This window comes from Mobula hypostoma, chromosome 7 (assembly GCF_963921235.1).
Source record: "Mobula hypostoma chromosome 7, sMobHyp1.1, whole genome shotgun sequence".
Lineage (NCBI taxonomy): Eukaryota > Metazoa > Chordata > Chondrichthyes > Myliobatiformes > Myliobatidae > Mobula > Mobula hypostoma.
Genome location: NC_086103.1, coordinates 31125976 through 31152282, shown reverse-complemented (window position 1 = coordinate 31152282; position 26307 = coordinate 31125976). Strand labels below are relative to the sequence as shown.

General features: G+C 42.2%; 1 protein-coding gene across 5 annotated transcripts in view; it reads right to left on the bottom strand.

Annotated features, from left to right (window-relative positions):
• Positions 1-26307, bottom strand: part of LOC134349210 (protein Shroom2-like) — a 151910-nt gene that overhangs the window by 59269 nt on the left and 66334 nt on the right. Inside the window, exon 1 of one of the 5 annotated variants that reach the window (XR_010018612.1) lies at positions 23202-23710. The exons of 1 other annotated variant lie outside the window; for it this stretch is intronic. The gene's annotated coding sequence lies outside the window, so the exon portion shown is untranslated. Of the gene's footprint in view, positions 1-23001; positions 23178-23201; positions 23711-26307 lie in introns of those variants that run through there. 3 more of the 5 variants (XM_063053203.1, XM_063053199.1, XM_063053200.1) reach the window with 3 other exon arrangements.

Below are 26307 nucleotides of genomic sequence, written 5' to 3'. Positions count from 1 at the left end.
TCAAGCAATGACTAAGTATCATGAGGAAGGCGTACCATGGCCCGTGGCTCTTCCTATGGTCTTGTGTACCATCAGAGACCCCAAACAAGAAAACTAAATTAAGTCCATTTGAGGTGGTAACAGGCAACTCCTACTGGGAGTTCTCGATTTTGGAGAGGTTGATATACATGTTATGGCAGACACTTTAGTTAACTATTGTGTGAAATTAACCCAAGCTGTACAATCTGTTTCTCAACAAGATCCTGCTGCCTGGGGAGACCCAACAGAAGGAGGACACACCCTGATTCCCGTTGAGTGGGTCCTCATTAAAAAAAGCATACAAGGAACCACTAGGAGCTTGATGGGAAGGTCCTTTACAAGTATTGACAATTCCCAACTCAGCGGGGAAAGTAGAAGGCAAATGTAAATGGATACATGCCAGCCACTGCAAGCGAGATAAAGTGGTATCTGACAAAGACAATAAGTGCTGTGGTTAATGTGCTAGTAACCTCTGCCACAGTTCTAGGTTGCTGGGTTACAGTGAGCAAATCACTAACCAGCCAGGAGACTTCAAGCAAGTCAACAAATACTGTATATTATGGTGTTTATTCTTCATATTATCAGTTGTATTTTTGCTAATTTTCCCTACTCGTAATGTGCCCTTTGAGATGACACATAATGTACACTTCTATTGACAAACAGAAATATTGCAGTTGGACAAATAAGAAATGGTCTAAGTTCAATGAACAATAGGTAATTTATGTGTGGAAATGCAGCCTACACCTTTCTGCCACAGAATTCATTAGGATTATGGTACTTGGGGCATGTTTTCTCTGCTAGGAGACATACACACACCTTACCTTCACCTCCCAAGTCTAGAAGTAAATGAGACATTACAGAAGGAAATCATTTTGCATTAATTTTATTCCCATTTTATGGTGTTGCAAGAAGTATCAGGGAGATTTAAATTGTTGCTGCAGCTTTAGAACGAGTGAACAATAACACTGCTGAAGCCTTGGGAACGGGAACAACAGAAATGATCACTGGGCATAAGATAGTTCTTCAGAATCATATAGCATTAGAGTTTTGGTCCCCTAATCTGAGGAAAGACATCTTTGCCATAGAGGGAGTACAAAGAAGGTTCACCAGATTGATTCCTGGGATGGCAGGACTTTCATATGAAGAAAGACTGGATGAACTGGGTTTGTACTCGTTGGAATTTAGAAGATTGAGGGGGGATCTGATTGAAACGTATAAGATCCTAAAGGGATTGGACAGGCTAGATGCAGGAAGATTGTTCCCGATGTTGGGGAAGTCCAGAACGAGGGGTCACAGTTTGAGGATAGAGGGGAAGCCTTTTAGGACCGAGATTAGGAAAAACTTCTTCACACAGAGAGTGGTGAATCTGTGGAATTCTCTGCCACAGCAAACTGTTGAGGCCAGTTCATTGGCTATGTTTAAGAGGGAGTTAGATATGGCCCTTGTGGCTACAGGGGTCAGGGGGTATGGAGGGAAGGCTGGGGCAGGGTTCTGAGTTGGATGATCAGCTATGATCATAATAAATGGCGGTGCAGGCTCGAAGGGCCGAATGGCCTACTCCTGCACCTATTTTCTATGTTTCTATCTTCTCTTAGCAGTTGGGAGGGGAGGGGAAATATGTGCAATTATAGGCAAGGAGTGGTGTACTTATGTATCTGATGAGTCTGAAGACACAAGTAACTTGGCTGAGCATATTCATAAAGAAGCAACTAAAATACATCAATCTGATGGATGGGATTTCTTTGATTGGATTCATTCAAGTCTCAGAGGCTGGGGTTACTCGATATTACAGGTCATATTAATCATACTAAATACCTCTATAATTTACAGTGTTTTTAACTTGTTGAAAGGAAATCATTAATAGAGTAGTTCAAACTTACATAAGTGTGCCCACTAATCTGCCTAATAATGGCATAATTTTATGAATACATATATACTCCTTGATACTTCATAATTTGTAGTTTTTTTTAATTATTTTATATGTAATGATTTTTCTGTCTCTGAATTTCAGTTGTAATGATTCTATATGTGTGATTTAGAATCAAAGAGGGCATTGTTGGATCTGACTGTTTAATTTTAATTGTCATTTTCTTTGCGGTTTAAGTCAATTATCTGTATTTTAATTAGTCTTTATATACATAACAGTTTAATATAAGTCTAGTGACTATACACAGTATAATCCTGGAAGCTTTGTACCGCATTAAGTGAAAATGTGTTTTTCTCATTGAATAAGTTTTTTACCATAGTACTAAAAAAGTATTTTCTAACTGGTGGTCTCTCTTACCTATAGAATTTTCTTATCTTTTGGGTATAAAAGTAGGTGTTAGGCACTATCTTTAAGTCCTTACTTTTTCAAGTAGTAAGATCCCTTGTCAGTGCTGTGTTCCTGTTCTCCTTGTTCATCGCTCTTAGTAAAACAACTGTGAAGTAACAAGTTTTCTGCTTCGTCGCTGACTTCTAAAAGAACCTTGGAGTTAAACACCACAATCCAACATTTACAACCTTCATGTAAATAGCGAAAGCATACTTGAAAGAAGGCAAACACGAGGAAATCTGCAGATGCTGGAATTTCAAGCAACACACATAAAAGTTGCTGGTTAATGCAGCAGGCCAGGCAGCATCTTTAGGAAGAGGTACAGTCGACATTTCAGCCGAGACCCTTCGTCAGGAGAAACGAAGGATCTCGGCCTGAAACATCGACTGTACCTCTTCCTAGAGATGCTGCCTTGAAGGAAGGATAAGACATGTTCTATATACCGTGCGTGGTAGAATTGTAAACTTCTTCACTATGCTACAGGATATTGACCAGGGGAATACTACTCTCCTAGTGGTCCATATGTCCTCAAAAGCACCCACATGATGTTCTCCAGTGCTGGGTCAATAATGAAATGTCCCAACTGGGTGCAGTAGGATTGTATAACTCTAGCAGTGTGACTTATAATGATGAGATTATGATTATTTACTTTTTAACTACCTAAACAATGGAATTATTTTCAATATCCTGTTGGAGTTTCTTTCAAGTGTAGGGAAGATAATTTAAATTGAAGATTTCAACTTTTTGAAGCACTTCAGTAGGATCAAAATGGAATCATTATTTCCTGTGGTTGGAGAACCAATAACAAGGAGGACTTATCGTAAAATTGTTACCAAGAAAGTGAGGCTAGAAGGTGAGATATTTACTTCAGCAGATGGTTAAAGGAGCTTGGAGCATGAAAAGTGATGAGTCCATGGCTCTGATGATTTTTAAGTAAAATTTGTCCGAGTTCAAGTTTAATTGTCTCTGAACTATACATGACCACCCATGAATACAGCCAAAAGAGACAGTGTTACTCTGAGGCCAAGATGCAAATCACAGCAACAATCATACACAGCACAAAACACATGGAGCACATATTAGAAAGCAAGCAGAAATAAGATGACAAGCACATACAAGATAGCAGTAAAATAGTGTCATACAAAACAAAAGGTAGCCCAAGCCCCTGAGTTCATGAACGTTGAGCAGTTTGCAGTCAAACACAGTACAGATTATCTTCTGCCGAGCAAATACAAGGGGGCAGCACTGACTCCAGCATGGACAGCATGCCACACAACATCTGGGACTTCAGTGGGGAACACGAATCAGATGCCTCCCCCAGGGCGCTGCAAACCGTCAACACCATGGTTTCAGGCCTAGTAATCACTACGAACAAGGCCACACAACTCCCCTGTCCTCCAACAGGAACATATGATCCCAAGAAAAGCAACTAAGACATCACTGCCTGTTAGACCGCTCATCCTCATCATGCACCGACGCCTCTCTGTCGCAGTCAGCATAATGGACACACCAAGTCCAGCTCCTTCAGTTTCTCCAACAACGAGCAACTCACTGATGGGATAGACCTGCAGAAATTTAAGTTCTTAATATCCAGCTGGGTCTTATGATCATAAAAATTACATTTTAAAAAGGCAATAATGTCTTTGGTTGATGCCATGGAAGCCACGCCACCATCTTACCGAGAGCCATTTGAAGCAGAGAGAGATTCAGAGCTGTGTGGAAAGTACACAAACCGCTCGGATTAATTGTGGATTGCTGCAGCAAAAACCACAGAAACAATAGATCAGTTACCAGGAGCACCAGCTGTTGACAAGTGACCCATAGGAGGTTAAGTCTGGGAATGTAAAATGATCCTTGTGGGGATCGAGAAAACGTGATCAATTATTACAATAAATCACACGAGCCTCATCTGCTCATGGTAGACTGGCAGCTCTGGAGATCTCTGTCCCACCTGAGGTTTGGCAAACTGGGATTCTTATTTTTCTGAATTATGAGAGGCTATAAATAGATAACTGATATATTGTTCCCCAGGGTCAAATTGTCTAATACTAGAGGTCATGCACTTAAAGTTAAGAGCAGGAAAATTCAAAGGTGAAGTGTGATGCAATATTGTTTTATAAAAAACAAGCACACTAGGTGCCTGTAATGTGCTGCCAAGGGTGATGGTGGAGGTAGATGTGGATGCTGAAAATACACAGAAGATCAGTCAGCAACTACAGAGAAGGAAGTTAATTCTGCGGGTTGATTTCCTCTCATCTCCCTCGCTCTCCACAGATCCTACTTGACCTCCTGATTATCTCCATTTTTGTTTCTGATTTCCAACATTTTCAGTACTTTCCTTTGGAAACAACAATGCTTGCAAATGATCACCAACATACTTTAAGAAAACAACAGGAATTCTGCAGATGCTGGAAATTCAGGCAACACACATCAAAGTTGCTGGTGAACGCAGCAGGCCAAGCAGCATCTATAGGAAGAGGCGCAGTCGACGTTTCAGGCTGAGACCCTTCGTCAGGACTAACTGAAGGAAGAGTGAGAAAGGGATTTGAAAGCTGGAGGGGGAGGGGGAGATGCAAAATGATAGGAGAAGACAGGAGGGGGAGGGATAGAGCCGAGAGCTGGACAGGTGATAGGCAAAAGGGGATACGAGAGGATCATGGGACAGGAGGTCCGGGAAGAAAGACGGGTGGGGGGTGACCCAGAGGATGGGCAAGAGGTACATTCAGAGGGACAGAGGGAGAAAAAGGAGAGTGAGAGAAAGAATGTGTGCATAAAAAAGAGTAACAGATGGGGTACGAGGGGGAGGTGGGGCCTAGCGGAAGTTAGAGAAGTCAATGTTCATGCCATCAGGTTGGAGGCTACCCATACGGAATATAAGGTGTTGTTCCTCCAACCTGAGTGTGGCTTCATCTTTACAGTAGAGGAGGCCGTGGATAGACATGTCAGAATGGGAATGGGATGTGGAATTAAAATGTGTGGCCACTGGGAGATCCTGCTTTCTCTGGCGGACAGAGCGTAGATGTTCAGCAAAGCGGTCTCCCAGTCTGCGTCGGGTCTCACCAATATATAAAAGGCCACATCGGGAGCACCGGACGCAGTGATATACTGGGGTGATATACTGCGTCCGGTGCTCCCGATGTGGCCTTTTATATATTGGTGAGACCCGACGCAGACTGGGAGACCGCTTTGCTGAACATCTACGCTCTGTCCGCCAGAGAAAGCAGGATCTCCCAGTGGCCACACATTTTAATTCCACATCCCATTCCCATTCTGACATGTCTATCCACGGCCTCCTCTACTGTAAAGATGAAGCCACACTCAGGTTGGAGGAACAACACCTTATATTCCGTCTGGGTAGCCTCCAACCTGATGGCATGAACATTGACTTCTCTAACTTCCGCTAGGCCCCACCTCCCCCTCGTACCCCATCTGTTACTCATTTTTATGCACACATTCTTTCTCTCACTCTCCTTTTTCTCCCTCTGTCCCTCTGAATATACCCCTTGCCCATCCTCTGGGTCACCCCCCCCCGTCTTTCTTCCCGGACCTCCTGTCCCATGATCCTCTCGTATCCCCTTTTGCCTATCACCTGTCCAGCTCTCGGCTCTATCCCTCCCCCTCCTGTCTTCTCCTATCATTTTGCATCTCCCCCTCCCCCTCCAGCTTTCAAATCCCTTTCTCACTCTCCCTTCAGTTAGTCCTGACGAAGGGTCTCGGCCTGAAACGTCGACTGCGCCTCTTCCTATAGATGCTGCTTGGCCTGCTGCGTTCACCAGCAACTTTGATGTGTGTTACTTTAAGAAATACTGGATCAGAAATTCCTTGTCACAAGGGGCAGGTTAAAATTGCGCCACGCCTGTGATTTGTACCCATTAAGTGTAAGATCCTCTACCACCAATGCTTCAAGGTGCACTAGGCCCAATATGTTCAATGTGATAGGATAGACCATTGACACACAAATATATAAAGTAGTATTTCCTCCTCAATTTCACAGCTGGAAAAGGAGTTCAGCAAAGCTGTAAACAGTAGGGCATGGAAGAGAGAATTGTGTCTGAAGCTGATGACAATGGTGAGAGAGGAGTTGGAGTTGCTGACATCAGCACTGGGGGATGGGGGCTTCAAGCTTCAGACACCTGACTGACCGTGTCCAATGGAAAAGTGTTGTTACCCTGGGAGAAAGCTTTGTGGCACCAGCATAAGTACCAATTGTACTGCCTGACACCTTTCACCCTTCAATACCAGACCACACAAGAACGGTTTTCTTCAATAAGTAATGAAGTAGGTTTGCTTCTGAGTTCACAGGTATTGAACATGACAGTTTATTTTTAGTGGGAGTATGTGTGCCTTTGTGCATCAGGTTATTTGACCTCAGTGTGCACATCTGCAGGCTTTTACTTATTTGGAGATACTGGCCTTCCAGCCCAATGACCTGTGTTGTCCAGGAACCCACCTATTTAAACCTAGTTGAATCACAAGATCCAGTCAGACGGGGCTCATCAGTTGTGGTTGGCAGCTGATCTAGGAGAAGGTAAACTCTGATCTCAAATTTCCACTGCCTGGCGGCAATACTCACTCATGGGGAAAGCTTTGGGAGTAAACCACGAGGAAAAATCAGGAGCTGGAGTCCCTAAGATATCCTACGTTGAGTTCAACGGTGATTGGCAACTCCTGCAATGCCACTGGTGCTGAACAGTATTGGTCTCTGCTGTTTCATTGGATTCATCAGCTGCGTGGAGAGAGGGACCCTGCTGCATGGGAAACAGCTTGCTCTTCCTATCATACTGCCCTGGCTTGCATATCAATGACATAAGCAAGGTCAACCCCAACCAACGGAAGACCTATAAAGATCACAGGACAATCTACAATGACCAATTAACCTACGAAGTGGAACTAGTACAAATGTGGGTGGAAACCGGAGCACCCAGAGGAAACCTGTGCGGTCACGGGGAGAACGTACAAACTTGCTACAGACAGCGCCGGAATTGAACTCTGAACTCTGACACTTCAAGCTGTAATAGCGTCCTGCTGACCGCTATACGACCATGGCTTGCTTCTGCAGTGTGTGTGCCTATGTGTGTTGTTCATAGAGGACACAGCTGATTACCGGGAGCTCCATCCTGTGCAGAGGACCTGATCACCACAAGGTCCTTTTATTTACAGAAGCAGGAAAGGGAATTGTTGCCTCAAGGTATCCAGTGAAAAACCGGAAATGCCCAACAAATTAGGTAGTCACAAATGAACGGAAGGACACAAACTTCCTGATATTTCTAGTTTTTGGGAACCATGCACCCAGATAAGAAAAAAAATGATTCTGGAGCAAGTATTGAAAGAGAGAAGGAAAATTAATAACATATATAAAACAAGTGTAATGCCTGGCTCATATTTTTACTGTTATGCTGTATGTATTTCATTTTGGCAGTTCTGTAAGAACTGCTTGTTTTGGTTACTGTTGAAGATAAGGGATGATGTGGAATGTGTACCATCCAATTAGCGGAAGGTTTTCTTGGTGAGGGGCAATAAGGTTGGTCTTGGGTTTTCTTTTTGTTCGGCAGGAGACGAAGAGAGAAGAAGCTGGCGAGAACCGGTCGTAGCATACAATCCGGTGGGAGACCTGTTTGTTTCAGGTGGATTGTGAGCGACATTCGGAAGGTGGTGTGAGCGTTCACGCTGACGAGGGCCCGGCGTGTGAGTGACAGACAAGTTCAAGATGAGCTCTAACTTGTGTGCATTTGATTGTTTAATTAGAATGGTCCCTTTTCTTTTTGTAATTCTTTGCTAACCCTTTAATTAAGTTAAGGTTCTAAATATAATTCCTTTAATCTTATGCAATGTACTGTCTGTCATTTCATGGCACTAATTTGTAACAGGGTAGCGAATTCCACCGCATCCACACAAACCGGGGTTTGGGATGGGAGAGTGCCCCAATCTCACTAGTTTGGCGGGACTGGAAGTTGCCTTCCCTAGACTTGTGCAGCCAATAAACCACGGTGTATCACAAGTAAATTAGTTTTATAAAATAATTATTCTAGCTCAAATCCATGTATCAGAAGTCAGAAGGAGCGGACTGCCCCAAACTAGCACCTCAGCTGCCACCCCAGGAACCTCCTGCTCCAACTGTTGAACGGCCTGCAGTTCCAATGTTGTCCTCATCAGTCACCTCAGAACCCACAGACGATGTGGAAGCAAATTGTCCCCAAAACTGAGGAATTACCTCTATAGAATATGCTGGACAAAAACCACCCAGAGGTGATTCAAAAATGCATTGAGTATATAAATATAGAAAGTATAAAATTAAAATATATTTACATGATTCATATCAGCAATGACAAAGTCTCATCACCCGCCATGCTGCTGAGCCCTTCTCAAAGTATAAACAAGTTAAAGTTCCTTCCGAGCTTTTACCATGACAACATTGACCTTTAAAAATAAATTAAATGCAGCAAGTGGGTCCTTGTTAGTTTTTTTCAGAATCAGTTTGCTTTTACGTGTGAACAATGTATCAAAACTTTTTTCACCAAAGTTCGCATTTCACAGTAAAGGAGCTTTAAATGAATCCTATCTGCAATTGGTCAATGCTCTTCAATTCAGAATAAGCCACGAGTTTTTGCAGAAAATATTATTTATCCTTACCTATAACGATGCTGTGCAAGTTGATGCTGTAAAGGTCAGTATAAAATGCCTGCGAGCTACAGCCATAGCAAATTAAAGAATTCCAATCTGCAACCCTTACAAACCAGAGAAAGTTCTAATCATAGTTGTTTTGGCAACCGAACACTTAACATTGTGGAAAGAAGACTAAAAACTCACCAGAATCTAGAGCCAAGGACTGATACTAGCTAACAGAGAGTGCAGTGGTGGTGAGGCGAGCCTTTGAACATCCACAGAGAACGAGAATGTCATATTTCATTGCTGACATTGCTTATTTAATGAACAAAATAAGCCTTCAAAGTAGGACAGTCCTGTTACTGTGCAGCTGAAACTGGGGTGAAGTGCAGCCAAACAACATTGGCAAGTCAGATCATAAACACAACTCCACCAGCAAATATCCTCTACATCTAGAGTTTGGCCTCCAATAGAAGCAGAACAGGAAAAGTGAGATCACCTTTAATGCAAGACGGGAGGAGTTCTCTATCAAATTACTTTATTTCATTGGATATTCAAAGAGCAGACTAAAACACATTTATATCTTAAATTAACAACGTCAAATCTGAAATATACTAAAGATTAGCTTTATTTGTCACTTGTGCATCAAATCATGCAGTTAGAAGTGCCGTTTGCATCAAACCATCAAATTAGCGAGGGTTGTGCTGGGGAACCCACAGTGATCGGCATGTTTCCGGCATCAACATAGCGTGCCCACAACACACTAACCTAACTCGTACGTCTTTGGAATGTGGGAGGAAACCAGAGCACCCGGAGGAAACCAGAGCACCCAGAGGAAACCCGCCTGGTCATGGGGAGACGTACAAACTCCTTACAGGTAGTGGTGGGAATTGAACTCGAACCTTACAGCAGGCGTGGCAAAGCGATTGCGTTAACTGCTATGCTGCCCCCACTCGAGTTTCATTGCAATACATGTTGACGGGCACAAATATGACATTTAGCTTGGTTATGTGCTCCAAGCTTCAAGCTATAACTAAACGTGATCTTTAACGGGATCACACAAAGCTTGATACCCTCTCACCAAAGGGGAGGACTGGTTTTACTCACATTTCACTCCAACCACCACCAAGGTGTTGCTGCTACCTTTTCCTGCTAGCTACCTTCCCTTATTTTACTCTACCATTTCCAACAATATTCTTATTAACCATTCCCTGTACAGTTATCATTTCCCTGGGTGCCTGCTTGCTAAGATTGAGCTCAATACTCCTGGGTTAGTCATGGGGAAATCAGCCTGTAGTTCGAATGGTGATCGATTCTTCTCATCTCCTGCCCCGAACTGTGGACACCTGGTGAGCACAAGATCAGGTTCAACCATGGCATCCACAACCACAGCAAACAGATGCTGAAATCTGGAACGACAATCTGCTGGAGGAACTCAGCAGACTGAGCAGCAACAATGAGGCGTGGGGGGTTGTGGGGGCAACAATTGTAATGTGTAGGGTTGAGAGCCTGCATCATGGTTAAGAACAGAGAGGGGAGACGGCCGGTATAATAGAAGGACGGAGACGGGGGCCAGTGGGTGGTGGGCTGAAGAGGGAAGGATGACGGGCAGATCGAGGACAGTAGGGGAGGGGGCGGAGTGGAGCTGGATGAACAACAGGAGGAGCCCGGTTGGGGTACGGGAGAGTGGTATTGCTGGAGGGGGCGATAAGCAGAGAAACAATAGTTAACAGTGCTGGAATCTGATAGGCAAGGTGACATTGGGAACCACTGGGGGAGAGGTGAAGGATGGATGCTACAAGAACCAAGTTGGGAGACATGGGGGGTGAATTATATGGATAGAAAGTGGATGGAACCAGGAGGTGAAGGGGTATAAGAAAGGGTGGTGAGGGGTAGGTACAAGATATGAAACAGAAATTGAAAGACTGAAGGGAGAGAGGATTATCTGAAATTGGAACATTCAAAACTTCATACCATTGGGTTGAAGACTATTCAGGTGGAACATGAGGCATTGTTCCTCTAGTTTGTATTGGGATTCAGCCTGGCAGTGGAGAAGGCTGAGGATGGACAGATCCATGTGGGATTGGGAGGGGGAAATTGAAATGACATGCAGCGGTGAGCTTGGGCTGGCATTGCAAAATAGCCTGCAAACTCTCCCTCCCTAGTTTCACACAAGGTGACTAGCCAATTGGGAACGACAGAGATATTAATCAATATAGTAAAACTCTGATACTCCAGCAGTTCCTGCACTTTGGTGGTGTTAAACTACCATATTGCACTGTGATAAGCACAATAGTTTTCAGAACAGGTGACACAGGTTCAATTCCCACACGGAATTTGTATGTTCTCCCCGTGACAGCGTGGGTTTCCTCTTTCTCCCACAGTCAAAAACATACCAGTTAGTAGGTTGATTAGTCATTGTAAATTGCCCCGTGATTAGGCTAGGATGAAGTTGGGAGATTGCTGGACGGCGAGGCTCAGAGGGTCGGAAAGGCTTATTCCATGTTGTATCTCGATAGATAAATATTGTTCAGACCACTGATCATTATTTCTATTACTATCCCCAAGGCATTTTAAATTCACTTTTTATTAGGACAGTAAAATTGACATTGAACTGGGTGAGTTTAGAGGAGGCGTACGGAACAGGACCCTGGTGAGTTTACCAGCGTTGGAAAGGAGGTCCTGATGATTTTATCAGGAGTGGCAGGAACAGAGCACTGGGTGAATTGTTCGTGAGCAAAAGGAAACATCAACAATGTACCAGATGCCAATCCATCAGGATTTCTGAACAACTGAACTGCAGTGTATCAGAATTTTACTCCACTAATTAAACTTCATTCTGGTGTGGAAAAAAAATACGTCCTGCAGGGCAAAACAAGCCTGAAGTTTCTTTTTGCCCAAGAGAGCTATGGGAGTATGTTTACCAGACAAAGAACGGTGACTCAAGAAGGTTACTTTGTCCTTTTCTCAAGGGCAAGTTCCATAATTGATGGGCTTGCAACTGACACCGCATCCTGTAAAATGAATAGAAAATACTAACAAACAGAAACGTAATCAAGTTACATTGCTTGACAGATCATGTGATTAGACAGTGTAATACATTTATAGCTTTAATCTATGATTATTTCAACATTTGTGCGAATCCAATTGGAAGCTTGAAGCCTATAGATTCACTTTCAGGGACTCTACAACTCATGTTCTCAGTGTTATTAATTTACTTTCTTTCTTATTGTTTGCATGACTTGTCTTCTTTTGCACATTGGTTGTGTGTCTGTCTTTGTTATTTACAGTTTTGTTTTCAGAAATTCTAATGTATTTCTTTCTTCCTGTAAATGCCTGCAAGAAAATGAATCTCAAGGTGACATATACATACTTCGATAACAAATCTACTTTGAACAAAATGCAAGCATCCATTCAGAAAAGGTGCAAAGAATAAACACGGCAATATCCTCATCCTGACAATAGCTGACACTGATGTCTTGCTTTCATTGAGAGCAGTGATCCTCACAGCTGAACATGGAAGAAAAATAGGCTGAACAATTTGTGAAGGGCAAGAGTTACAGAAGAAAAAATATAAAGGCCAACATACAGAAAGAAAATTCTAGTTCCCCTCCTAGATCAAAGCTCACGAAGAGTTAATTGAAAACCTGCCCTTTGTTATCCTAATTTGCTTGGTATTTTAATACTTTTAAATGCTTTTTAACACTGGATGAACTCAGCACCATATGTGCCAAGGGAAAAGGGTTATATTCTATTCTATTCGAAGGCAATCTCAGTAAAATGATGCCATTGTTTTACTAAAGCTGCTATGGGCTAAGTAGTTGGATGGAATGTTGTCTCTAGTGTATAATAAATGACTTGGCAACTGTATAACACATGGCTCCAGGGACAATTCGAACATTCCAACAGTGCAAGCCACGTTGTCATTGTAATCCTTTTTGTTGCAATCAGGAAATAAATTAAAGTACGGCATGGGTTTGGAAAGACCCTCTTGAAAACAGATGCAAGCAGAATTGAAAATTACCATCTTTTCATGACTTGAATCCACTTGCTTCTATTTAGTTTTTTTTATTAAGGGTACAAAGCTTTATCTGAGAAGTTTACACATCCTACTTACTTGCTGATATTATTCTGCGTGATTTTAATTTGTTGAAGCTACACATATTTTTCTTCAATGGAAATAGACAGAATTTTTATTTTTTGTTATTTAGAGATACAGCATGGTAACAAGCCCTGGTGCCCCAATGAGCCCACACTGTCCATTTACATCCAGATGAACAATTAGCTTACTCACCCATATGCCTTTTGAATGTGGGAGGAGACCAGAACTCCTGAAATAAACCTACATGGTCACGGGGAGAACTTAAAAACTCCTCACAAACAGTGGCAGAATTGAACCCAGGTAATGATGCTGTAATAGCATTACACTAGCCACTATGCTCCCATGTCTTGCAAAAAAAATAACATCAATGCGTCTAAAATTCTGGGTAAGCAGAGAGATGGATTTATGTTACAGTCATTGGCTCCTTCTTAGTCATCATTGTCCCTGCTTTTAGCTATAGCTTGATTTTTTTTTAGGTAAACTCCCTACACTCCCAACATCTACAAACAAATCAAGGTAAGGTTCTTCATGGTAAGGTTCTTCATGCAACCAGCTTGCTTTGGGCCTTAGATCAAGAATCTCAGGACCCAAGTCATGCCAAAATCAATCTATTTTGATTTGCTGGGATCTTGTGTCCCTCCATTCAGAATCAGAATCAGAATCAGAATCCTTTATTATCGCCAAGTATGTGGACACATACAGGGAATTTGATGCCGGTTTCCCTGAGCTCTCGCTGTACAGAATCAAAAAGCAAACAAAACAATAGTGCAAATAATCATGAACTATATACAATGAGGTATACCTGTGTATGTACAGGTGGACTTGGCTTATAATAGACTAACATTCAAGTGTTCATAAGACTGATGGCATACGGAAGGAAACTGTTCTTGTACCTATTTGTCCTGGCATACAGTGATCTAAAGTGCCTACCAGAAGGAAGGAGTTGGAACAGGTGATGTCCAGGGTGTGATGGGTCTACAATGATGTTGCTTGCTCACTTCCTGACTCTAGATGCATATAAGTCCTGGATCGAGGGCAGCTTCACACCAGTAATCCTTTCCCCAGCCTGAAGCGTAGTGCAGAATCACCAGTATGAGAGCAGGGTGTAAAAAGTAAAGTCAAAGGTTTGCAATCTCTTGAGTTTAGAAAGCTGCCAGGTAATTGAATAGATTATGAAGATAGGTTGAGTGAGCTCAGGCTCTTTGAAGCAAAGGAGGATGAGAAGTGACTTGACAGAGCTGTACAAGATGATAAGAGGCACAGACTGAGTGCATAGCCAGAGATTTTCTCCCAGGGCAGTAATAGCTAACACCAGAGCATATAATTTTCTGTTAATTGGAGGAATGTATGGGGGGTGATGTCAGAAATAAGGTTTATTATAAAAAAAACAGTGAGTGGTGAATGTATGGACCACCCTACCAGGGTTGGTGGTAGGGGGAAATACATTAAGGGCATTTAAGAAACTCTTAGACGGGCACCTAGATGAAAAAAAATGGGGGTCTATGTAGGTGGGAAGGGCTTGATTGATCTTAGAGTAGGTTAAAAGGTTGGCACAACTTCAAAAGGTAAGTACTGAGCTGTAGTGTTCTATGTTCTGTGCATCTAAAATGAATTCAGCAACTAGGATAAATACTGAAATCATTCATCCGATGAAAGAATCTACAAAAAGGTATAACCTTAAAATTAGAGCTGGGCCAGTAAAGAGTGAAAGCATGTAACTCTGAAACTGAAGAAGAGAGGATGGCGACGCGACACAGCGCGCAGTGGTCACTCCGGAATGAATATCTGTTATCTGTCAAGTAGGGTGCCGTGCACAATCCTGCTTTGATGGAGACAGACATGAGAAGAATGGAGGAACATCTGGTGAAACTTCTGAAATGCCTGTTTCGCTGCCACTGCTACTGTGCGATCTAGAATCTCCGGAAGGGAAGGCCTCGAATCCTCGGCTTTGCCTGTTGCTTGGCAGCCGGGGCAGGGTCAAAGCTCTATGGTGCTCGGTGCTTGGTGTCGGAGGGCTGATCGGAGGCTCGAAGTTTTCGGACAGACTCAGAGTCGACTGTGGTCAGGTGCTTCCAGGGTGCTGTATCGGCAAGTTTGTGGTGCTGGAGATTCATGGCAGGGAGAGTTTTTCTTCCTTCTACCGTCTGTGTGAGATGATGGGGCTATCGGGACTTTGAGATGTTTTTTTACCGTGCCCGTGGTCTACTCTTCATCAAATTACGGTATTGCTTTGCACTGTTGTAACTATATGCTATAATTATGTGGTTTTGTCAGTTTTAGTCTTGGTCTGTCTTGTGTTTCTGTGATATCATACTAGAGGAACATTGTATAATTTCTTTATGCATGCATTACTAAATGACAATAAACGAGGACTGAGTGTCCTCATAATCTAACTCAATTTTCCCCAAAATAAACTGAGTGTGTACAGAACTGAAATTTGAAAGTTTGCTGGGGCACAACTTTTGTTTGCTGGGAGGGCCAGACTGACAGTCCAGTTCGCTCACACCATTCACGGAAGCAAATCTCACAGCATTACCACATGGCCACATGCAATGCTGGACCTTCAGTACAATGGTCAACTCTGGAAACAATCTAAGCAATCGACTCTGTACATGGGTAAAAAATGTTAGCCTGGCCTACAGTACTCACACCCCACAAAAAATAGCAAAAAGCAACTTGTGTAACCATCCAGCAAATGATCTCGTCTTATGTGACCTAGCCTAGAAAGTGTTTGTCTAGCTTACATCCAAGTATGCAGAAATATCATAGAACGTGGGCTCTTGATGGAAATTTACATTGAACCGTTCCACAATAACATTTATAATTACTAAGTCCTGAATTTTGAGTGTGACCATAATGAGTGATATAGTTTTCCATCCTGTCCAGCCCCTCTCATACACTAAATTAATCAAAATGTAAAATGAAGGGAAATACTGGAAATCCCAGGAAAAAATACAGCTTTTGTGCAGGGAGAAAGGGAGGAATTATTGTTGTAAGTCAATGGTAACAGAACAGGAGGAACTAGAAAGGGTCTCTGAAATGTCTGGAAGCCTGTGAGATTAGGTAATATCCACAGAGCAAGAGACAGCAGATAATCTCCAAGTTGTTTATCTCCTGCTTCCCCCAACCCACCATCCTCTCCGATATTTCCCAACCCCTCAAATACCCTCAGCACTTTATCTCTTTATATTAGATCTGGCCAATTATGGCACAAACTGTAAGGGCTGATTATTTGAAATATGTATGTAGTTTAACAATTAAGTCCCAACATAAACTCCAGGAATCAAACCTGAACATCTGACTTGGCACACTACAATTCTCTGAACTGTACCTGAAGGCAATGTGGAACACCTCTGTGTTGACTTAATGCCTGAGAGATCTATCAACTGTAAAGCTGAAGTGAGAAGGGTGTATACTTCAATTTATCCCCTAATCCCTGGCTCACTTCAGGACTACTGGGAGGATTACTGGGCGACACCACAAGTTCTGCTGGATAGGCTACCCTAAAGCTTGGTTGTGTTTATGGATGCAAACAGCAGCCACAGTGATCTTTCTGTGCTATAGGTGGACCTTACCAATGTAAAATCAAACAGATGCTGATTTTAGTTTTCCTCGAGAAGAACAAAAGCTCGTAAAGATGCAGGTAAGCTCTGCCTTGACACTTCAATTTCACTTTCCCTGCTGTGTGGTGTACTTAATGCAGGCACCCAATGTTATTATAACCATAATGACCATAACTGTATTATCTCAGGGAGATCCACTGCAGAACAATGGCAGGCCAGGAACCTCCACCTTGTCGCCACATTTCATTATCAATTTTTGAATGTTACCATTTTAAAAGAACTGTAACTGTGTAATTTAGTTATTTCAGAATTCTCAAGTCCCATGGCTCAACTCCACCTCAGGAGCGGAAGCATTAGTTACCAAAATCCAAAAAAATTGTACCATCTCATTTGGCTTTGAACTAAATTTTTTTTTCAACAAATCCATCAATTCCTGAAACATTTGATCACTGGATTTCTTTTGGTGCAGAAGGCTTCTAATTAAACTTTTAGCAGGGGCCCCACAATACTGATCGCTTCAAGGTCATATCTTCTTTTCAATGATATTTTCAGCAAAGCAGGAAATGTTACAGTCAAGCCTTTCTTTTACCATGGCCACTGTCTCTTATCTCGTTCTACTTGCTCATACGGTTATTAGATATCTCTTCCATTCAATTTAATTTTGGTTTGGTTAAATATGCTCCCTGGTCCTGCCTAATGCGTACATTCATCCTAGTTTAGACAGAATTTGCCGCATCCCTGATTTGTTACCTTTTGAACAAACAGATGGAGATCCAGGTTTACCTGTTGTCAGTTTTGTTTATTTGTTAAAGCCTGATAATCCTGCACACATTTGCCAACCATAACCGTAGCAACGGAAAAATGGCACCTGCAAAAGATCAAACAGCACAGCAGGGTAATCTGCAATGCCTCTGGGGGTCATTATGTTCAAATCAGAAATAACGTTACTACACTTCAGATCTTCATTACTTTCTCCAATTGTTTTTAAGTAAGCTTTCCTTATACTGTCACTCCATTTATTTCTCTTACTCCACAGTGAAAATAAAGTATATAAAGTCTGAACACAAGAGATTCTGCAGATACTGAACATCCAGAGAAACACACACAAGATGCATTTAAGGAAAGAGATAAACAGCTGACATTTCAGACTGACGTCCTTCACCAGGATTGGAAAGGAATGTGGAAGAAGCATGAATAAGAAGGTGGGATGGGGAGGTGAATGAGTACAGGTGAGAAGGTAATAGGTGAAGCCACAAACATGAGATAAACTGCAGATGCTGGAAATCCAAGCAACACACATAAAATGCTGGAGGAACTCAGCAGGCCAGGCAGAATCTATGAAAAAGGGTACAGTTGATGTTTCAGGACTGCTATAAAAAAGATGAGATCAGCGTAAGAAGGTGGGGGAGGGAAGGACGAAGTACAAGGTGGTAGGTGATAGGTGAAACCAGAGGTAGGGGAAGGGAGCAGTAAATAGCTGGGAAATTGATTGGTGAAAGAGATACAGGGAGGGAGAAGGGAGAATTCGATAGGAGAGGACAGAAGACAATGAAAAAACAGAAGAAACAGAAGGAGGAGGAGCACCAGAGGGAAGTAATGGGCAGGTAAGGAGATGAGCTGAGAGAGGGAGATGGAAATGGGGAATGGTGAACAGGGGGGAATTACAGAAAGTTTGAGAAATCGATGAAGCCAGGTGAGCTGTTAATTTAACATCTGATTGTTTTTCTCTCTATTCACCATCTATCTTACAGGAGATATCTCCTCAGAGAGGGGAGGAGAAGACGGCGGCGCGACACAGCGCACGTGGCCGCTCCGAAATGACATCGCTATTTATTAAGTAGGTACCTTGCACAATCCTGATTTGATGGAGACAACCGTGAGAAGCACGGAGGAACATCTGGAGAAACTTCTGAAATGCCCGCTTCGCTGCCGCTACTACTGTGCGATCGAGAATCTCCGGAGGGGAAGGGCCCAAATCCTCGGCTTTGCCTATTGCCTGTTGCCGAGGCCGGGGTCGAAGCGCTCAGCAGAGATGGTGCTCGGTGCTCAGTGTCAGAGGGCTGGTCGGAGGCTCGAAGTTTTCGGACAGACTCAAGAGTCGGCTGTGGTCGGGTGCTTCCAGGGTGCTGCATCGACAAGTTTGTGGCGCTGGAGGTTCATGGCAGAGAGAGTTTTCTTCCTTCTACCGTCTGTGTTTTACGATGGGACTTTTGAGAGACCTTGAGACTTTTTTTTTTACCGTGCCCATGGTCTGTTCTTTATCAAATTACGGTATTGCTTTGCACTGTTGTAACTATATGTTATAATTATGTGGTTTTTGTCAGTTTTTCGGTCTTGGTTTGTCTTGTGTTTCTGTGATATCACACCGGAGGAACATTGTATCATTTCTTAATACATGCATTACTAAATGACAATAAAAGAGGACGGCATGTCTTCATAATCAAATCTATTTTTTACTGGCCTTCAGTCTTCATGTCTGTTGCTGTAAACTTAACTATCCAACCTGATTTTTTAAAAAAATTCTCATTTTAAGCCTCATTGTTTTATGCCCGTTTCTTGTTTTTACTTATTGCTCTCCATAGTCCTTGTATTTTCATCATTCTTTGCCTCTTCTCTAATGATAGTGCTCTTAAATCGAAAGGAATAGCAGTAGCAGTGCAATCACTTGAGTTGAGCATAATGTTCTCCAAAGGGTTTATTCCCTTACTGGAGAATGCCAGCGCACGACTGTGTTTAACATGGGGAGGCTAATATACCATCAGCCACCACACGGTCCTCGACACACTAGGATCAGGGTCCAATGACATGGAGTGCAAGGTGACTGGGGGTCCTTCACTGTCACAGCTTCCTCCACCTTCACCGCTATTGTGATATGTCATTATCTTCTGCCAGATCCATTACTGAGGTTCTGGCAAGTCCTAGGGAATTATGAGAGGATCCATTTTCTTAAGGATATGGGTTCCCTAAACCTGCTCCACTACTCAATATATTGGCTGATGCGATGCATCATCCATTTTCCTGGCTAATCCTCTCTATTCGGATACAATAGCATCTTTTAAGAGCCTCTTAAATAGGTACATGGAGCTTAGGAAAAGAGAGAGCTAAGTGCTAGGGAAATTCTAGGCAGTTTCCAGAGTAGGTTACATGTTCGGCACAACATTGTGGGCTGAAGGGCCTGTACTGTGCTAGATTTCTACGTTCTATGTTCTATTCCTCATTGATCTCATTCTAGGATTTACTCTGTGCACCCGTAACACTTTGACGTACAGAATGCTAAAGACAAACAAATCCTCATATAATTTCTCCCTGTCTCAGCTGTAAATGGTGAACTCCTCATGTTCCAGGCTTTCTAAGTAAAGGAAACAATCCCATCCTCCAATCTGTCAATCTTTTGCAAACAGATCAGTCAGATTGTGGCAACATCAAACTGAAGTTCCAAAAGATAATAAAAACAGAAGATGCTAGAAATATGCGTTACTAGGTTAATTGGTTACATGGGTGTAACTGGGCAGCGTGAACTCATTGTGCCACAAGGGCCTGATACCGTGCTGTATCTCTAAATAAAAATAAATAAATAACAGCATATTAAAATAATTAGTTGGATGTGGCCTGTCTGAGAAACTGAAATAATGAAAGTTCATTCATTATTTTCTTTCTGCCAGAAACAATGGCAGCAAGAGAAAACATAACACCAGAAAAAACTATCTGTAAATTAAAAGCAGAATGTGCATCAGTGGTTTCTAACTGGAACAGAGAATCAGCATAGGCTCTTTGGAAGAAATGATAGCCAAAGCCTCATTCCACTTGAAGCACTTGAGCCGAAGTTCATGAGGGAATAATCCACTTGCATGAAGGAATTGAAATGGCTATCAATGTTTGCTTTTAACAGCGAGTCTGGTTGTGCCGCAAATGGTGTAGAACTGCAGATGGAAACAGAGTCACAAAGGGCCATTGACAGATTAAATGACTGTGCAAAACTACGACCGATGTAATTTTGAGAAAATGTGAGGTCTACTTTAAAAAATACATTCTCCGAAAGGAAGGAAGCAAGGAACTTTGAAGGAACTGAGCAATTTAAAGATCCAAGCACAAAAAGGTTGGAGAAAAAGATACAAATGATCAACTTAAAACATGATAAGGACAGATTTTATCAACAACATTGAAATATAAATGGATAGCAGTTATTTTTATTTTAAAACTTTGGTCACATCCCAGCATATGGGACTTTGAGCAGGTGCAGTATTCACTCAAGATGATAGCGGGGTCGAAAGGGTTAAATAATAAGGACGGGTTACAAAGGCTAGATTTATATTCCCTTGAATACAAGAGATTAAGGCATGGTCTAATGAATCATTTAAGATGATTGAAATGAGAAGTCATTCCCTCTGATGAGGAGGGTAAAATAAAACCAAGAAAACCCCAGATGCTGGAAAACTAAACTAGAAAATGCTGGAAATATTCAAAGGGTCAGGCGACATCTGTGTGAAGAGAAATAGAGCTGACGTTTCATGTTGAAGACCTGCTTAGCTTGCAGAATTTCTGCTTACTGTGATGTCAGTAGATACCTCTGCACACAATGCAATGCAGATCTGCAGCCTTCTACCTAGAAATTATACAAAGGCTTGGTTGATTCTTTTTTAATTAGGCAAGATTTTATACCTTATGGTGACCTGAGTTAAGATACAGATCAGATCATGGTCTAATTGAACGCCTCTATTCTTGCCACACAGTACAAAGTACTAAGTTTTATGTGGGATCTGATTACCTCATTTACACTTTCCTCTCAGGTAGTCATAAAACCTAAGATGGCTTTGAAAATGTAGCAGAGTGTTGACATGTTCAAATCATGTGCTTCATTGCTTCTTGTGGGAGCTTGCTGTGTACATGGTGACTGCAGTATTTCCCACATTTAGATAGGAATAAAACCCAGTGAGTCAAGCGATGTTCCAAGACACTAAAGGTGTTTTCCCCATGCTAGGCAAGCATCAGACCAGAGGACATGGGGGCAGAATGATGCCATTGGGCCTATTGCAAATTCTCTGCCATTTAACCATGGCTGATTTATTTTCACTCTCAACCTCATGCTGCCTCACTCTATGCTATGGAGACTGCACTGTGACGGCCAAGAAGGCTCCACAATGGGTAGTCAAAACCACCCAACATATCACCAGCACCAGCCTACCCGCCAACCCACCATCAAGGGCGGATATACAGAAGGGGCTGGAAAAGGACCAGTAACATCATGAAGGATCACACCCACCCTGCTCCTGGACTATCTGACCCACTCCCGTCAGGGTGGAGGCCAGCAGCATCCACACCAGGACCACAGACTCAAACAGTTACTTTCCCGGAGCAGTCAGGCTGATCAACACGTCCAACCACTTACCCACCCCCCTCCACAGCCCCAACCACCACTACTTAGTTAATTTCCTGTCAGAGTCACCTTATGCAAAGTATCCTGTGCGTCATGTCTCTCTGTGGACAAGCTATCTTATGAACCTTCTGTTTTTATTATTCTTTATTTTAATTGTTTTTTTTGTGCTGCATCGGATCCACAGTAACAACTATTTTGTTCTCCTTTACACTTTTGTACTGGAAATGACATTAAACAATCTTAAATTCTCCTGCCTCCACCCCGTGACCTTTGACGCCCCGACTAATCAAGAACCTATCAACATCCGCTTTAAAAATACCCAATGACCTGACCGTCTGTGGCTATGAATCCCACAGGGTCACCACCCAAGGCTAAAGAAATGCTTCCTCGTCTCTGTTCTAAAAGGATGTCCTTCCATTCGGCGGCTGTTTCTTCCGGCCCTAGACTCACCCACTATTGCAAACAGCCTCTCCATGTCCACTGTATCTAGGCATTAAAATATTACATAGGTTTCCAACAACTAAGATTCACAAAATTGCTTCAATGCTTGTGAGACCAGCGAAAAGCAAGCAACCAAAATCATCGGTATTGCATGTAAAACCCGTCCTTTCACCCAAATAACTCTTGCAACAAAATACATGATGTTCCAATCTGAGGAGGAGAGGAAATGCTGAGAATGCCCAGATCAGTTCTCTGGAAAGTTATCTCACTTTCTCATTCCGCTTGCTGAGTTTTTCCAGCAACCTGTGTCTCTTCCCCCTCAGGTAACAACACACTGTCGAACAACATCGCCACGGCCAAGGAACCACATAGGAGCACAGCCACTGACTATATAGTCACTGCCGACTCACCGGCTCCTTCTACTCCGGCTTAGATTTGTCCAGGGCACAGCAAGTAGAAAACCAAGGTTATTCCGCATTCCTCTGCGGAAAATTCAGCCGCAATTCACTGAAACCATGAAACCTGACCACCGGACAAAGAGATATAAAGCTGCTATATCTTTTAACGAGATGTTTGCTTTACTCACGGTATACCAGCTTGTCGGGAAGGTCCACGCGAAAGGAGAAGTCTATTCGACAATGAAAGCGGAAGAAACCGAGGATCGTTCTACAGAGTGTCCGGTTAATGATTCACCGGGCGAGAATAATAAGATCTTTAACATCGGCGATGCCTATTGAAAGTATGCAGAATTCACTTGGACCCATCCTGCACCTAAATGAAAATTACCTTCTAGGGAAAGGACCGGGTCTTCACATCATCCGTGTACGGTGCTGCGCTACTGCACACTGGCGTCGTCTCAATACCATTACAGGTGTCCAGTGCAAAGGTAACTTGATAAGTCCTTCCTGACGCCCGTTTGTCTTCTCTTTATGGAGGTTATAAAACAATGAAAAATCTTTAAGAAACTTCTGCATCAAATTGTTTCGAGGAAACTCGGATCAAACTGGCACTTTTTGCAAGAATCAAGAACACTTGCTCGGCTTTATGCCGACTCCAATTTCCCATCCCGTCCGAGCTCCAAGCCTCGACTTCCTTAGTGTTAACTAGCTTTTGATTCAACCCTGAACGGAATAAGCTCTGCATTCAAAAGTAGGGAGCCACACGCTGTGCAAACAACAATTTCTCCTCATCTGAACGGCCCCTGTACCTCAGCTGTGAGCTCCAGCTGAGGGAAGCAGCTTCTCACTCCAGACCAAGGCTGCCCAACCTTTTTGAGAGGGTGTGTCAAAATTTACTATAATCTTCTTTTCTATAAAAACATCGCGTGCCATGGTAAATTTGAGCAGAGTTTATAATTGATTGATGAATTAGTAACAACAATATGGACTTCCTCTAAGGAAAGAGGATGAGTCCCGGTCCTTAGTTATGTGTACTCATTGTGTTAATAACAGTGTAACAGAAACGGACTGAAATAGATAACAAGACCCTCCTGTTTATTCATTTCATTGATGCTGCCTGACCTGCTGAGTTCCTTCCAACACTTGGTGTGTGATGCTCTGAAATAAATAAAAATTTTTAGAAAACCTGTTCAAATTATTATTCTTTTAAAAAGACAATTGAAAAATAATTTCATTTTAAATAGTATTGTTATTGCACCTCATATATAATATAAGAAATGTGAATGTGAAATTATACGCTTTGTTGCATGTTCATAAAAGGAAAACAGACACACATTACGCTTGGTGAGACTTTTGTTGCTGCAGTGATGATGTCAAATATCTTATATCTGGTTTGTACTGTATTTGGTTGTTTTGAGAACTATACACACAGCAGTAGGTTCATCAATAAGTCTGCTCCTCAAATTTTACGGCAAGGTGGAGGTACGTCTCCACCTGAGGAGGTGTAAGGAGCTCCTTCCCTCCCTCAGCCTGCAGGTCACCCTAGGCAAGATGTAACACCCGCTCAGCCCCCGCCTTCCCGCCCCCCCCCCCGGACCAGGTTCACATGAAGCCATGGGAATAGGTGGTGGATGGTCGTATGAGCGGCTGGTGTATATCACAAGTCCTGGTTATATGATCACTGATGCCAGTCAGACAATCTCTGAAGAGTATTGATAATGGCTGGAATCAGCTGTTTTGTAAAGACACTGCCCAGAAAAAGGCAAAGGCAAGGCACTTATGTAGAAAAATATGCCTAGAACAATCAGGATCCTTGACCAGGATCGCCCGTGTCATACGGCACGGCACGTAATGATGATGACTCCTAAAATTAGACTTGACAAGTTCATCGCTGAAAACAATGACTCACATGAATTGCCATTGTAATATTTTTTCAGAGTTTAAAGTTTCAGGAATGGAATTAGAGTTTCAGAACCTTATATTGACTGCTTTGATCCAGTCACTAACCAATCTCTTTCAATATGTTCTAGTTCAGCTCTTAAGTCAACAAATGTTTGTCTCCAAACTGAGCTGCTGTGTAATTCAATCAATTGCATTCCAAAATGATCCAAAGGAATCCACTAAAACAGGAGCTCCCAACAATTTTTATGCCAATCAGCCTTACCATTAACTCAGGGGTCCTTGGACCCCAGATTGGAAATCCCTGCACAACACATTTCCCAATTCAGTTTATCTAATGTTATGCTGTCTGTATACTTTATGAATTTTGCAGTTTCTTTGAATGACCTGAACTTAGTGAAAGTGAACCAATGGTGATCAAAATTTGCATTGGAAGCTCAGAATGTTTATCTTTTCAGAACCTTGATATCTGTCATCTGTCTTTTCGGTTTTGGGAAATAGTTAAAAGTGTCATTTGCAGCATTAAGTTTAAATACTTCCAGTTTGATTCCGAAGGCTTTTATATTATCAAGCACGACATCAAGTGATTTTCCAGATCTCTGTAATTTGGTGTTCAAGTCATTTAAATGTGAGGAGAAATCTGCAAAAAACATCAAACTACAAATCCATATATAATTATTGACAAGAAAACAAAAGGAATTTCATCCATATGCTCAACAAATCTTTGAAAGGACAGAACCTCTATTAAGCCAGTGACAACACTTCTGTACATAGTAGTCCTGTGTACACTGAATTCATCTCGCTCAGAAAATCCTGAAATAGTGATTTTTTCAAATCACACCTAGAAATAAGTTAGTTACCTTGATAACAATTTTTATCACTTCTTCATGTTCCTTAAGGCCAGCTTTTGCACACAAAGCCTCCTCATGGACTATAAAATGAAAGCCTATCAGTAGATGTCCAACATACTTTGCAACCAGATTAACAAAATCTGCCTCTTTACCAATCATACTTTCTGCACCATCAGTCGTCATGGTAACTATTTTTAAAAGATTAACTTGTCATCATGTGTTCTTGAAAACATCTAGCTGGCGCCAAGCCAGTGTAAAATGTTTCCTGTGAAAACATCTCGCTGCTCTTGGATTGTAAATTATCATTCACCCATTCATTTGACAATAAAGATAATCGTTAAGTATCTTTTTACGTTCGTATTATGGATGGGATTTAAAGAATTGAAAAGTGTCAGCACTGCATGACACATGCCAACAAAATTTTTGCGTGTGTCATCTTAGGTGCGCGTGCCCTACGTTTGCCATCCTGCTCTAGAATTTCATGCCAATTTAACCATTCACCCATGTGAGACCATCTGCCACCCATCCCCTTCTTTGCAGTTTTTGTGCTTCTTCACTCATTTTGGATCACCTCGTACAACATGAAGGTGAAGATTTTTCGTCCCTTCCATCTTCTCAACATTGGTAAGATAAGAAACAAATGCAATTTTATGGTTGACAACTGATAATGTTCTTATAACATCTTACTAAATCTCATGAAGTAATCATTTTAATTATTTATTGTACAGTTCAAACCATTTTGAA